Source organism: Simochromis diagramma, unplaced genomic scaffold, assembly GCF_900408965.1.
Source record: "Simochromis diagramma unplaced genomic scaffold, fSimDia1.1 OVJJ01000123.1, whole genome shotgun sequence".
Classification (NCBI taxonomy): Eukaryota; Metazoa; Chordata; class Actinopteri; order Cichliformes; family Cichlidae; genus Simochromis; species Simochromis diagramma.
This window is the reverse complement of record NW_024386778.1, coordinates 2768923-2784727: the sequence shown is the minus strand read 5'-3', so window position 1 is coordinate 2784727 and position 15805 is coordinate 2768923. Positions and strand designations below refer to the sequence as shown.

The window sequence follows — 15805 nt, the reverse complement described above, 5'->3', positions numbered from 1 at the left end:
TAGCCTATCAGTAGGCCTGGCAAGCTTGTCAGTTTGAGAGCCACGACTGACTTTTCTCAAAACAGGCCCCTTTTGTGTTGAGTGGGCTTTCTGTTTGAGTGCCAGTTTGACACAATTGGCAACCACATGGCCAGGCTTGTGACAGAAAAAACACAGCTTGGGCCTAGGTCTTAAAACCATAACTGCATTTTCCTTCTTAGCTGGCCCACTCTTACCTGTCCAGGATGCGCTGTAGTGCAGAGGGATATCCTGTCCTACAGTACTTGCTTTATGAGTCAGCTTAAACTCATCTGCCAGGGTGGCAGCTTGCTGTAGAGTTGTAGCCCTCTGTTCACTTAAATAAAGGGCCACAGACTTAGGAACAGAGTTTTTAAAATCCTCCACCAGCATAAGCTCACGTATGGACCCCAAATCATTAACCTGGCTTGCCGCACACCACCTATCAAAGAGCCTCGCCTTCTCCCTGGCGAAGTCAAGATAGGACTGTCCCTGTGCCAACTCCAACCCTCGGAAATGCTGCCTATAGGCCTCAGGTACCAGTTCATAGGCTTGGAGGACGGCACTTTTGATCTTTCCATAAACCAGGCCGTCCTGCCTAGACAGACCAGAACACGCTGCTTGAGCCTTACCTGTCAACCGACACAGCAACATCACCCCCCACACATCTTGAGGCCACTGCAGTGCAGTTGCTAGGCGTTCGAATACACTGAAAAAGCTGTGAACACTGGATTCACAGAAGTCTGGAACCAGGTGAATATTATTGCTCACAAACGAGCCTCTAGACACCTGTACACTAACAGCTGTGTCATCCATTTTGGGGATGGTGAAGGGTTAGAAAACACAACCTAATTAAGACAGTTAACAGACCACTACACAACTTACTTTAGCTGACCAACTTACCTCTCGCCACACACACGTTAACAAAACAACTTACCCAGTTCCAAAACCTTGCCCTGTCGTGCTGGGCTCGAGGCAACTTTAAAGGCAGAACTTCAGCGACCGGAGCCCTGAATTGCCTACCCCCGACAGAGAATTAATCGCCACCCAGGATTACTCCAAAAATAATAAAAGCAAAATAACAAAAGAGTGCCCGAAGGAGGAACTCAAAAAGCTCAGCTGGACACTCACCTACCTTAACTGGGAAGTTATGAATCTCTAAAAGGTGACAAAGCGAGATAATCAACAAAAAAAAACAAACAAATCCAACACAGAACTCCCTTTTCAAATATCCCGGACGAGCCCCCACTTGTTACGTTCCCCTGGGAGGTCTAGGCGGTGAGGGGGAAGTAACAAAAGTGACCGGGTCAGAAAAAGGAGTCAAGGAGGCGAAACAGTTAAATAAAACAGTTTTATTGAAGTAATTCAACTAAAAGAGACGGACAAGCCGTTATCACCATAAAAGAAACACAAACAAAACTCAGGCGTTGGTCAAATAAAGCAAAAAGTCAAAAGGAATACACAGCTCACTAGCTGGAAACACCACAAGACACTCAGCTCACTAGCTGGGCCCACACAAAATGGCACTCTGGCCCAGAGCTCACCCTGCTCTGGGCTTAAATACCCTTAATTGCTGATGGGAATCAGCTGTACCGGCGGGAAAGGTGGCATCTCAGGCAGGAGGTAGTGGGACACGCCCACACAGGCACCCTCAGGAGAGAGAGACCCTGCTAGGGCCGTAACACAGGATAAAAGACATGCTGTGGAAGAGAGACAGAGGTTAATAACAGATATGATTCAATGCAGAGAGGTCTGTTAACACAGTGAGTGAGAAAGGTGCGAGCAGTAGATGGCCCCAGAACCTGAGCCTGGTTCTGCCGGAGATTCTTCTTGTTAGAGATGAGTTTTTCCTTCCCACTGTCGCCAAGTGCTTGCTCACTGTTAAGGTTTTCTCTTTATTATTGTAGGGTCTTTATCTTACAATATAAAACACACTGAGTTGACTGTTGTTGTGATTTGCCACTATGTGAATTGGACTGAATGGAAGTGAATTGAATTTATTCTCCCACTTTGTGGTCATTCCTGTGGGCTCTGTTTGCCTCAACCCTTTCTGTACATCAGCTGTAATGTTTTCTCCCCTCTCTGTGCTTTCACCCAGATGTCTTTGCTCAGTGTCTTTTTCCCTATCACCATTTAGGACCGGTTCTACGTTGTCTGTGGTTACTTTTCTCAGCCTTAGATACTTCTCATGAACGCCACACCTTTGTCTTGGCCTTTCCACTCATGGCAGTCCTTACATGTAATACAGCTTGTCTCTACTCTACTCTCTGCCTGTTGTACCACTATGGGAGAGCCGAGCTTTTGGCCGCTCTGCTCCCCGACTTTCAAATTCACATCCTCCTGATATCAGGAATACTGGCTCTCCTCCCTTATTCAAGTCAAAACTCAAAACCAATCATTGACTCTGAATGTTGCCTAATGCTGTTCTTTCATCGTTTTACCGTTTCACCTTTTATGCTTTGTATGGTGACCTTGGTTTTAGGAAGGAAATAAAATAACATGTATTATTATTATTATTATTATTACTCTTGAATTTCACATCTCTGTGAAAGGCTTGTGTCCACAGTGCTGTGCTTCTGTAAAAGCCTTTCTTGATGCTGTAAAGCAGAGATGTGTCTTGCTTCTCACTCTCTCCTTGTTCTGTCCTGTAAGGCAGATGGTTTTTTCAGTTAGCACAGAAGGCAGATTGGATTTTGTCCAAAACCAATTGATGAGAACAGCAGCCATGAACATTTTGCATTCTGTTCTTTGCCATGAGAGCCCAATCCATTGCAATGTTCCTTTGCAACAGTTACTTGCTTTCACCTTCATCATAATTTCACTAAGTGTTTTGGTTTGTTGCTTAGCAGTCCATTCCTCAGTGGACTGTATGCAGCCATTGTCTTTATCTCTTTGGTGAAGTTCCCTGCCATGTCTCTCTCATACTCATTGTTAAATTCTCCCTTTGCCACTGAACTTCTAGGCGGGCCACGTACACTTATTTAGTTATTGACTAGCGTTCAAATATTCCAGAAAATGTCTTTGTGTATAGAAGGCTCCCTGCACTAAACCAAGTGAAGTAATCAATAATGTGGCGATATTACACTCTCAGCTCAAGTTCGTGTATTTGAACTGGCTACATACAGCTATATCTCACAGTATACCAGTGGCAGGCCAACAGCAGGCTTAGACTTAGTTCTAAGCCTGCTGTTGCCTTTGTACTGTGTATAATGTGACATATTTCACATTCACCCACAATTTTCTGTAGGCTTGAAAGGCATTCTGTATCTTTGTGCCCTGAGCTCTTTAAAAGTCTTTGTAACCTTTCAGCAGGAGCTTGGCCAAATTATTTATGCAGCTTCAGTAAAAATTTTTGTTTCATGACTGAGTTCATTTCCTCAGAGACTGTCAGTATTTCATGCTCATTGCATATTTCTTCATGCCCATTTTGCTTTGCTTTTCTAAGTGCCTTCTTTAGTATTTACCAATGCCTGTTCATCTAACTGAATGCTCTTATATTGTTATAGTGTTTACACGGTGATGGTTGGAGCTTGTACAGTCAAGCTTTACAGGTTTGTTGAACATCACTGCTGTGTCGTTTTCTACATCCAGGGGAACTTATGGAAGCTTTGTTCAAAAGCAGGGGAACGTCTGCTGGAACACATCACTTTCAATGTCAAAATTGGTCTCTACAATTTTTGCTGGAATTTTTACCTTTTTTATATAATATATACCAATATATAGAATTTGAATATACCAATTTTCATCTCCAAATTTTAAAGATTGATGACTGGATGTTTCGTGGTCCCTAGGTTTTGGGTTTGAGGGATGTTTGGGGATTTTTCTCGTTGTTTTTTGGTATCTTTGTATTATAGTTCTGTTACAGGTTTTTTTGGTTCATTCTAGGTAAAGATGTGTTTTGGGTTGGAGCTCGATAGTCTTCTGTTTGTTCTTTTTTCCTAATGGCTTTGAGTTTCATTATCTCTGTTTGTGGTTCACAGTTTCTTGTTTGTTTATGTTAGTTTCCTGAGTCAGTCGTGTCTTTGTGTGTTTATTCTCCTGTTGCTCTGTCAAGTTCACACATCTTAGTTGTGTTCTCAGTGTTTGTACTTCCTGTCTTATTTGTTAGTCTTCCATCTTGTGTGTATGATGTTCAGTTTTTCTTCATCTGCCTCATCAGTCAGATTAGTGTCATCTGTGTTCCCACCTGTGGTCTGTTCCCGTTAACTTCTGTGTGTATATATCGTCTGAGTCTGTTCTTGGTTACATTTAGTGTTCAAATAAATTTAACACTACAACACTGGAAAAACATGGCCTGAGTTCAGGCCTAGTTACTGCCAGACAAAGAACCAAGAAAACCATAAAAAACATAAAAAACTATCTGACAAAATGAACAACAAAGTCATTAATGTCTATCAGTCTGGAAAGGGTTACAGAGCTTTTTCTTAGGCGTTGGGAGCCCAGAGTGCCATGGTGAGCCATTATCTACACTGTTAGAAAAAACATCTTAAAAAAACAGTAATATTCCGGCAGCTGGGGCACCAAAATACTACCGTAAAATAACAGAAAATAACTTTCTCATAAAAATACAGTTATTTCCAGTAATGAAAATACAATTTGTTGCCCTAATTTTACATGGGATTTTGCCTTTTTCAAGTGCTTTTAAACATTAAATTAGGAACAATTTAATGTGATTAAACAATGAAATTACCTATAAACAAGGTCAATGAATGCGGCAATATGAATAATAATACGTAAATGTACAGAAATATACAGTTGGTTTAAATAATAATGGATTGCATTCATATAGCACTTTATGAGTGCCTCTCTCAAAGCGCTTTACAATTCCTCTTTATAATTCCCGTCTGGCCATCACCAGTAGGTGAAGTGTCTTGCCCAAGGACACAACGACCGAGAGTGTCCGAGCTGGGGCTCGAACCGGCAACCTTCTGATTACAAGGCGAACTGCCAACTCTTGAGCCACGATCGCCCTAAATAGCAATAATAATAATAATTATTTGATGTAAAAAAAGTTTATGAGAATCATTTTATATATTTTTCCATAGCATTACATTTGAATTTAACAGTTCAAGCTTTCAAATAACGAACAAATATTTGTGAAATCATGATGCATTTGTGAATGTATTTTAACAATCTAAGACAGACACATTTAAAAAACAAGAAAATTATGTTTTGTTACATTACAGTGATTTTACGTTAATTTACATTTGAAATGTGAAATCACAGTCTATTGATGTGTCACGATCTGGTTACAGGGAGTCAAACACAGAGCGGTTAGGTGTCTCCAAGGTGTAGTTTATTTACAGTGCCAGTGCAATATATGTACAGTGAAGGGATCCAAAACTCCGGGGAATCACAGGGTAGCTCTCTCACACTCGCTCACGTCTTCTTTGCTCACACTCACACACGTTCACACGGCAGGGAGGTCGCAGGCCCGGGGGGGGGGGGGAAGATCTGAGGCAGAAGAGAAGGAAAGTCACCAACTAATCACAAATCACAAATTATGAAGCACAAGTCCACAGGAGCTGTGAGAACACTAACGTCAGTAGTACAATCATCCAGCGACGAGAGGATCTGTGTTCCAGCCTCAAATAGTGCTCCCGGTGATGACAGGTGATTGTTGTCAGGTGTGTGTGTGGGCCAAGGGCGGGAGCCCACAGTGAGCTCCGCCCAGGCAGAGAGGGAGAGAACAGAAACAGCAAATGTAGCCTTGTGGGGCCGACCGGGCAGGCACGGAGACCATGACATGATGTAAATTTGATGATATTCTAGAAGAACAGTACAAAACTGTATACTTTTAGTATAACAAATACTTTTATATTAGGATTTTTTTTACAGTGTACAAACAGAGAACACTTGAAATAATGGTGAACTTTTTCAGGAGTGGCAGAGCTATTGACGATTCACTCACAAAAAACCCAGAACAACATCTAAAGAACAGCTGGCCTCACGTGTCCCAGTTATGGTTAGTGCTCTTGATTCAACAATAAGAAAAAAGACTGAACAAAGATAGCACCACCCACGGGAGAGACCCAGGAGGAAAAACACTGCTTGCCAGAAAGAACAAAAAGCTTGTCTCACATTTGCCAAAGGACATCTTGATGATCCCCAAGATTTCTAGGAAAGTACTGAATTTTGGTACAGTGGTACAAAGGTAAGTGGTGAACTGCCAGAGGTGAAAAAAGTAAGGTTACCCAAAACTGAAACATAAAGTACATTTCAGAATTATACAAAAAAGCTTTCAGGGAACACAACATTGGTCAATTTAAAGCTGTTCTGCAGCTTTTCTGGATTACTTACAGCCCCCTCTGTCTGCATAAATGCAGTGTTGGAACACGGTGTGGTACCAGACCCTTGTGAGCATCAGTTGAACAGTATTGTACTGCAGAAAGTAGTGTGTTGCTACAAAAATGGTGAGAAAAAGGCAATTAACAATGGAAGATAGACAGACAATCATAACACTTAAAAATGTAGGTCTTTCCTACAGAGAAATGTCAAGAAAAGTCAAGGTGTCAGTGAGTGCAGTTTCCTTCAAAATCAAAAGGCACTCAGAAACAAACTCTGACAGGAAGAGGTTTGGCAGACCCAAAGCCACAACTGAATCAGAGGACAAGTTTCTGAGAGTTAACAGCTTGTGTGGTAGGTGGCTCACAGGACAACAGCTTCAAGCACAGCTTAATAGTGGTCGTAGTAAACAAGCCTCAATGTGAAGAGAAGACTTCGAGCTGCAGGTTTGACAGGACAATGCTACGACATCAGAATAAGACAAAGAGGCTTGCCTGGGCCATGAAACACTGCCATTGAACTACTGAAGACTGGAAGAAGGTATTATGGACGGATGAATCAAAATTTGAAATCTTCAGTTCACAAGCAGGATCTTTGTACGCCGTTGAGTAGGTCAAACATGTAAGAGGAAGTGTGATGGTTTGGTGCTGTTTTGTTGGATCCAGGGTCGGTGACTTGTAGAGAATGAGAGGCACCAAAACGGCTACCACAGCATTCTGCAGTGCCACACAATACCCTCATGTAGTTGGTCAGGGGTTCATCCTACAGCGAGATAATGACTCACATCATAGGTCCAAGCTATGCCAGAACTACCTCAGGAAAATAGAACAAGATAGTAAGCTTGAAAACATGGAGTGGCCATCACTCTGCGATAATCTTTAGGTGCAGCGTTCGATACTGTTGACCATATTATTCTATTAGAGCGATTAGAGCATGCTATAGGTATTACAGGTACTGCGCTGCAGTGGTTTGTATCATATCTATCTAATAGACTCCAGTTTGTACATGTAAATGGAGAGTCCTCTTCACACACTGAGGTTAATTATGGAGTTCCACAGGGTTCAGTGCTAGGACCAATTCTGTTTACATTATACATGCTTCCCTTAGGCAGCATCATTAGAAGACATAGCATAAATTTTCACTACTATGCAGATGACACCCAGCTCTATCTATCCATGAAGCCAGATAACACACACCAATTAGTTAAACTGCAGGAATGTCTTAAAGAAATAAAGACCTGGCCTCCAGTAACACTGTGAGGAACCTTGGAGTCATTTTTGACCAGGACATGTCCTTCAACGCACATATTAAACAAATATGTAAGACTGCTTTCTTCCATTTGCGCAACATCTAAAGTTAGAAATATCCTGTCTCAGAGTGACGCTGAAAAACTAGTTCATGCATTTATTACTGCCAGGCTGGACGACTGTAATTCATTATTATCAGGATGTCCTAAAAACTCCCTGAAAAGCCTTCAGCTAATCCAAAATGCTGCAGCAAGAGTCCTGACAGGGACTAGAAAGAGAGAGCAGATTTCTCCTGTTTTGGCTTCCCTTCATTGGCTTCCTGTTAAATCCAGAATTGAATTCAAAATCCTGCTCCTCACATACAAGGTCTTAAATAATCAGGCCCCATCTTATCTTAATGACCTTGTAGTACCATATCACCCTATTAGAGCACTTTAAAAGTAGAATGGGAGGCAGAGCCTTCAGTTTTCAGGCCCCTCTTCTGTGGAACCAGCTTCCAGTTTGGATTCGGGAGACAGACACTATCTCTACTTTTAAGATTAGGCTTCAAACTTTCCTTTTTTCCTAAAGCATATAGTTAGGGCTGGACCAGGTGACCCTGAATCCTCCCTTAGTTATGCTGCAATAGACGTAGGCTGCCGGGGGATTCCCATGATGCATTGAGTTTTTCCTTTCCAGTCACCTTTCTCACTCACTATGTGTTAATAGACCTCTCTGCATTGAACCATATAATAATAATAATAATAATAATAATAATAATAATAATAATAATAATGATGATGATAATAATGCATTTTATTTTGGGGCACCTTTCAGAAACCCAAGGTCACCTTACAAAGAACAAACTTAATAAAAGGAACAGTAGTCATAAAATACATAAAACAAGTTAAAATTACAAAACAGAGCTTGACAACAGATAAAATCAGCACTAAAGTGAATAAACCAGTTTAAACAGATGTGTTTTGAGCTGTGACTTAAATACGGAAAGGGAGTCAATATTTCTTATGGCTGGAGGAAGAGAGCTCCAGAGCCGAGGAGCAGAGCGACTGAAAGCTCTGTTCCCCATAGTAATGAGGCGTGAGGACGGAACAGTAAGATGAATAGCAGATGAGGATCTGAGAGGGCGGGAAACAGTGGTGATATGGAGCAGGTCACACAAATATGAAGGAGCAGATTTATAGATACACTTGTATGTAAGAAGTAAGATTTTAAAATTTATCCTGGCTTCTATGGGCAACCAGTGAAGCTGCTGAAGAACTGGGGTAATATGAGCTCTTAACGGAGTACGGGTTATGACCCGTGCTGCAGAATTTTGAAGAAGTTGGAGTTTATGAAGGGACCTTTTAGGGAGACCAAATAGGAGGGAATTGCAGTAATCAATGCGGGATGTAATAAGACTATGGACAAGGATGACGGCAGCATGGGGAGTAAGGAAGGGACGTAGTCGGTTAATATTACGTAAGTGAAAGTAAGCAGACCGGGTTATGTAATTAATGTGAGACTGGAATGAAAGAGTATTATCAAGTATGACACCCAAACTCTTAACCTGAGGGGAGGGAAGGCTAGGAGAATTTCCAATGTTAATGGGAAAACTGTGGGATTTGGTTAAGATAGATGGTGTACCAACAAGTAAAACTTCAGTTTTATTACTGTTGAGTTTGAGAAAATTGGAGGAGAACCAGGATCTAATCTCAATAAGACAGTTTGAGAGGGAGGGAGGTGGGAGGGATGAATTGGGTTTAGAAGAAATGTAGAGCTGGGTGTCATCGACATAACAGTGAAAATAGATATTATATTTTTGGAACATATGACCAAGAGGGAGCATATAAATAATGAGTAAAAGAGGCCCTAATACTGAACACTGGGGCACACCAGCAGAAACAGGATAGAGAGTTGAAGAATGGGATTTAAATTTTCAATAAACTGAGTGCGGTCTGAGAGATATGAGGTAAACCAGGCAAGGGGGGTGTGACTAATGCCAATGGAAGCTAACCGGTTCAGGAGAATATTGTGAGAAATGGTATCAAATGCCGCACTAAGATCAAGGATGACGATGGATAGGAGACCAGAATCAGCTGCCATCAGAAGGTCATTGGTAATCCTTAACAGAGCAGTTTCTGTGCTATGATTGGGGCGGAAACCAGATTGAAATTGTTCATAGAGATTATGGTCATTGAGGTGTAAGTGAAGCTGGGAGGCGACAACTTTTTCAAGAATTTTTGAAATAAAAGGGAGATTTGATATAGGGCGAAGATTATCAGAGTTATTGGGGTCTGCACCAGGCTTTTTGAGAGTTGGAATAACAGAAGCCTTTTTCAGTGCTTCAGGAACAATTCCAGTGTTCAGGGAGGAATGAATAATATTGGTTATGAGAGGTGCTAACGAGGGAAGACGGGCTTTAACTAACACAGTGGGGAGAGGGTCAAGTTGACAGGTGGATGACTTAGATTTTTTAATAAGATTAGATTCATCAGTTATGGAGGGAAGAGTAAAGCTTGAAAATAACTGACAGGAAGACAGTGGGGGAACCAGGAAGTCTACTTCAGAGTCGGAAGCTCCTAAAGAGTTAAGTTGACGGTGAATATCTGAGATTTTACAAGTGAAAAAAGAGATAAGAGAGTTGCAAAAATCAACAGAATACATGTGGGAGGGGAATGTGTCTGGAGGTTTTGTCATTTTACTGAACAATGAAAAGAGAGACCTGGAGTTACCTTCATTAGAACTAATTAAACCAGAGTAGTAAGCAGATTTGGCTGAGGCAATGCAGTCCTTATAGAACAAAACATGATCATTGTACATTTCTTTATGTACAGTAAGTTTTCTTGAATTGACGTCGAATTGGCGTCCTTTAGCTTTAAGGTGACGCAGGTCGGGGGTAAACCATGGTGCTGAACGGGAAAATGAGACAGTCCGATGTTTAAGGGGAACAAATATGTTACAGTTTTTGCCCGTTGCCTGAACACATTTTGCAAAACTTTGCTCATTGTGCCAAAACCCTAAACACAAGTAAACATGACACAACACTGGGAAATATACCATTCACATCTGCACCAAATTGAAACTCTACTCACAAAACCTAAACTCTGCTATCAAAACCTAACATTCCTTTGTCAAAATGTAACTCTGTTGACAAAATGACACATACTTGCATCATATGCAAACACGTACACATCAGGGGGAACACACTAGTCTACTTTATATAAAACACTGCAGTCTTTGATTTCCATTGTTTATTCAGAAGGCATATTTGCAGGAGACACATCTGCAAACAACCAAAAAAGCAAATAGGCCTACTCAATATTGTACATTGCAGTACCATGAATTCAGATAAAGCAAAAAAAAACAAAAACAAAAAACCCATAATACAGTAATAGAAAAAACACTATACTGTAAACAAAAAATCATGACAATTGTGCATACGTGGGCTCATGGATCCCGCCGTCTGTTGGGGTCTGGCCACAGGACCTCATCAACATCGCAAGCAATGTCTTCTCCCGCTAGGCACCGGGGAAAATATCCTCTTCCATGTCAAAACCATCCATGGATTGCTGTCACCTGAATGTCGCCGCAGGCCTGTTCCATTGCCTGCAGAAGAGGCATGCAGGCATGTAGTTGGCGGTCATATACACGCCATCTCCAAGCCGAAAAAAATTCCTCTATAGGGTTTAAAAATGGTGAGTAAGGGGGCAAGTATACCACTTCAAGTTGACTGTGGTTGGAGAACCAGGCCTGGACCAGAGCAGCCCGATGGAAACTGACATGATCCCATATCACCACAAACCTGGGCTGATCTGGTCTGTTCTGTACAACTATATCATGGAGAGCATCTAGAAATGTGAGTATATGTTGCCTATTGTATGGACCTAGTTTTGCATGATGATGCAGAAGTCCTCGAAGGCTTATGGCGGCACACAATGTGATATTTCCCCCGCGCTGCCCTGGAACGTGCACAATTGCCCTTTGGCCAATTACATTACGACCCCGTCGTCTTGTTTTGCACAGGTCGAATCCAGCTTCATCAATGAAAATGAATTCATGAGGCTGTGCAGCTCCATCCATGGCCAAGATTCTCTGTAAAAAAAAAAAAAAAAGAAGAGAATCCTCACCCCATCACACGGGTACCTGTGTAGCTCTCAGAATGTATTCATGTGGTACTGATATGGTACATATTCAGCTCGAAGTCCTTTGACCCTGTCACTGTTCCTCTCAAATGGGACTCTGTAGAGCTGCTTCATGGTGATGCTGTGTTTTCCCAAGATGCGTCTGATGGTGGTGATGCTCACATGGTTTATGTTGTTGAACACTTGCCTGTCTGCAAGTATTTGCTTTCGTAGCTGGTGGAGACGGATAGCATTGTCTGCCCTCACTAGGTCCACAACGGCAAGTTCCTGCCGTTGTGTGAACAGGCGTTGGCGTCCTCCCCCAGAAGGTCTTCGAGTCATTCTAGAGAAATACAACCACATATTGTCATCGGTTTGCTTATTTTTCTTACAGTACTTTACTGTATATACTGTATCATCCACTGTACAACACTGTACTTCAATATAAGTAATCATGGTATGTTTCACAGAAACTACCACTTTGGCTGCAAAAGGAGCATTAGCACCCTGCAATACCCTGTACACTTGATATGGTAACTGTAGAACAGTACTATAAAAACCATCTGAGTAGAGTAGAAGGCAGTGAGATGAAGACAGACCTGTTTTCTAGTCGGAATTTTCTTATTACAGATGCCACTGTGAAGCGGCTTAGATGTGGGTGGACTCTCTGCCCAGCTTCCCTCATAGTCAGGCCGTGGTTGATGACATGGTCCACCAAAGTTGCTCTTATATCATCAGAAATATGGGTCCGTGCATGGCCTCTTTGACCTCCTCCTCCTCCTCTTCCTCTTGCTCTCCCTCCATCCATGCTTGCAAAGTTCTTGAAATGGCTAAACTGAGGGCTTTTTGTGGTTGGCTAATTGGTGTTCAGTTTTGCAAGTAAGTGCCTTCAGGTGTATATTTGAGTGGTTGCAATTACCCGATGTGTTTTGTATTTTGGATACATGTGTTTTCCAAATGGCACCCTGAGATTTCATTTTTGAACGAAGTGTCTTATGTATGAAATAGAGTGTAGTATGCAGGACCATGTGTGTTGCATAAAGGAGTAAGTGTGTTGCATAATTGCAACCAGAGTGCAAAGCAGCACTTTTGTTTAAGGTATGGGTACATGTGTTTGAGGTATGGTAACAAAAGCTTCAAGTTGTGTTACTTTAGTCTAAGCATGGGTTTATAGTGTTCAAGCAACGAGCAAAAACTGTAAGAAGGTTATGAAGGTTGACATTATAATGGCAAACGAGTTCATGAGGGGTTGAGGAGCTGTGAATAGATGGAAGGTCGTGGACGGCAGATGAAAAAACAGCTGGGTTAATGTTACTAATTTTCCTAAAAGTGATATTACGAGAGATACAGGTTTTGGAAGCGATTAAACATATGATCAGACTGGGGAAACAATGTGGCTATACAATGGGTGGGGGTAATGCCAGAACAACAGACCAAATCCAGGATATGACCTTTAGAATGGGTAGGGGATTTTATGTACTGTAGAAGCCCAAAACCTTCCAGGCAGGAGGTAAAATCTCTGGAAAGAGGGATTTTATCATTGTCCATATGAATATTAAAGTCACCAACAATTATTAGATTTGGAGAAAGTACAGAGAAATGAGTGAGCAGAGCAGAAAATTCATTTAAAAACTCCTTATTTGGCTTAGGTGGCCGAGAAAGAGTACATATGATGGTGGGGGTAGATCCAGGGAGCTGTAGTGCAATGTATTCAAAGGAATGGGAGGGAGGGGCAGAGACAGGAAGAACTTTCCAGTGCCTCCAGTGAATTATCGCGAGACCTCCGCCCCTCCCCGAGACGCGAGGTTGACAGGTGTAAACAAACTCAGATGGAGTGGAGTCATTGAGAGAAACAAAGTCATTGGGCTGTTGCCATGTTTCAGTCAAGCAAAGAAAGTCCAACTTACGATCACAGAGGAGATCATGGACGAGATGTCCCTTACCAGTGAGAGAGCGGATGTTTAATAGACCGAAGTTGATGCTGGAGTTACCATGCCTGACAGTAGGCTTAGTTGATCTAGCCAGGTGGGCCAGCACATTGTGGTCACGACGAGTTTTTGACCAGTTGGACAATATTGAGTTAGTGTCACTGATGTTGAAATTCCGCCGAAGCCCTCGGCAGATATACCTGCGGCGGGGCTGGAAGGCGATGTCCGGGTAGAAGTATAGAGCCACAGGTGGAGAGACAGCCAGGCAAAAACGGAGCCGCAAAAGATCCGTAGCAGAGTACTGGAGAAAAGCTGTGGTGGGGTGATGAATGATGGATAAAACAACCCAGGTGAGCACGAGCCACACCAACACCCTGTGGATCCACATCTTAATCAGGGCCGAGCACTGAACACAAACGGAGGGACCGAACAACCAGCTGACAGCTGCAGTGCAAGCAATAAAAGCTCGCAAATATTGCGAAAACAAGTCAAATCAGGGTTGCGCCTTAGATACTCGGTTGCGCCTTAGATACTTGATTGCGCCTTAGATACTCGATTCAAATAGTCGTCAGCAACTGAAAAATTATAATAAAAGTAAAAATAATAACCGAGCAGCGGCAGCCAAGCGCGCCAGCGTTCACTCGACCGGAAGCATGATCAGATAATAACCCATATCTGTTTTTAATCTCTGTGTCTCTTCCACAGCCTGTCTTTATCCTGTCTTCCTTCTCTCACCCCAACTGGTCGCAGCAGATGGCCCCGCCCCTCCCTGAGCCTGGTTCTGCTGGAGGTTTCTTCCTGTTAAAAGGGAGTTTTTCCTTCTCACTGTCGCCAAAGTGCTGCTCATAGGGGATCATATGATTGTTGGGTTTTTCTCTGTATCTATTATTGTACGATCTACTGTACAATATAAAGCACCTTAAGGCGACTGTTGTTGTGATTTGGCGCTATATAAATAAAATAGAATTGAACTGAACTGATTACTATGTATCAAAGTAGCATCCATATGAATGCCAGGACCTCAAGGTCTCGGGGCAAAGCATTGCAACACAACTGACGTTATTCACGTTATTTGTCAATGGAGGATGCAGTGCATGCTTTTGCAACCCTGTACAACTGTGCCTGGTTGCAAATCCTCTTTTTCATTCCAACTTGACCTTCAGGCTTGGTTTAATCCCACAGTTATTAGCTTTTTAAATCAGTTTAAAAAAAAAAAAAAAAAAAAAAAACTTTAGAGCTTCTAGCAGTACTTGATGTCACATCTTTTCATTAGCATTCACTGCTTTGCCATTACAAACTGAACCTTAAAGGCGCTTTATCAAAAGAAACTTCCCAATAGAAAAGCCGCTGTACTCTTATTTTGGCTCATTTTGCTTCTTTGTTTCCTGGATATATGCTTAGTAATAATTTGTTGCCTTCCTTTTGTTAAAAATAGAGGTCATTATTAAAGAAAGGCTGGGGCCGCTCCACAGAACAGCTCCAGGACCATTTGCCTCCCACTGGATTGAAATCACTTAACTGACCATTTGTCACTTCAAAAATTAGCTTGCCCTTTTGTCATTACATTGAACCCCTGAAAGGTAATCAATCTGCAGGTGATGCCCAAGCAAAGGCAGAGCTGAGTGATTGATGCAGGAATCTAACAAGATATTACAAAAGGTGGAATTGGAGGAGGGCAAATAAACATGAGACCCAAAGAAAGTGTTCTGTGGGAGGCTAGATTCATTGCCGTTTGTTAAAAGAAAGAAATCTCTGCATTTTGCATCTCACGTCTGTGTAAAAAGAGCAAAGAGAATACAGAACAAACAGTTTTTTGGCGGTCTTGTCTAGCGCAGGAGGCAAGATGGGACTTGGAAAGATGAGCCCATTGTGTGATATGAAAGTGAAACCAGCCAAGCAGATATGCACACAGTCTGTGCAGCTCCAGCTCCAGCTCCGGCTCCAAATCTGGTCCTCTGGGATCAGAAACCCATCTTTGAAGCTGGCAGGTGGAATATCAGTTTTACTAAGTGTCAATGCAGATGAACAGACTGAATCAGAGCAGAAAATGAATGTAGGAAGAAGTTGGTGGTCGACATGGAGAGTAAAATTTGAAACCCCTCATAATACTAAGTGAGTGACTGTTGGTTTACTCCAGCTACATTTTTTCATGCCATAAAGATTTCAGCTTCTGCGCCTTCCTCCTGGGTTAAGAGCAGTCAACCTCCAAATTGCCTGCCCTGAGGATCTGCTATTACCACCAGCGGTC

At 42.2% G+C, this 15805-nt stretch overlaps 1 long non-coding RNA gene across 1 annotated transcript; it reads left to right on the top strand.

Annotated features, from left to right (window-relative positions):
* Positions 1 to 5440: 5440 nt before the first annotated feature.
* On the top strand, positions 5441 to 14494 carry LOC120721477. The gene is made up of 3 exons (XR_005693171.1): positions 5441 to 5748; positions 9492 to 9497; positions 14482 to 14494. It is a non-coding gene; the product is annotated as an uncharacterized LOC120721477 (long non-coding RNA).
* Positions 14495 to 15805: the final 1311 nt, after the last annotated feature.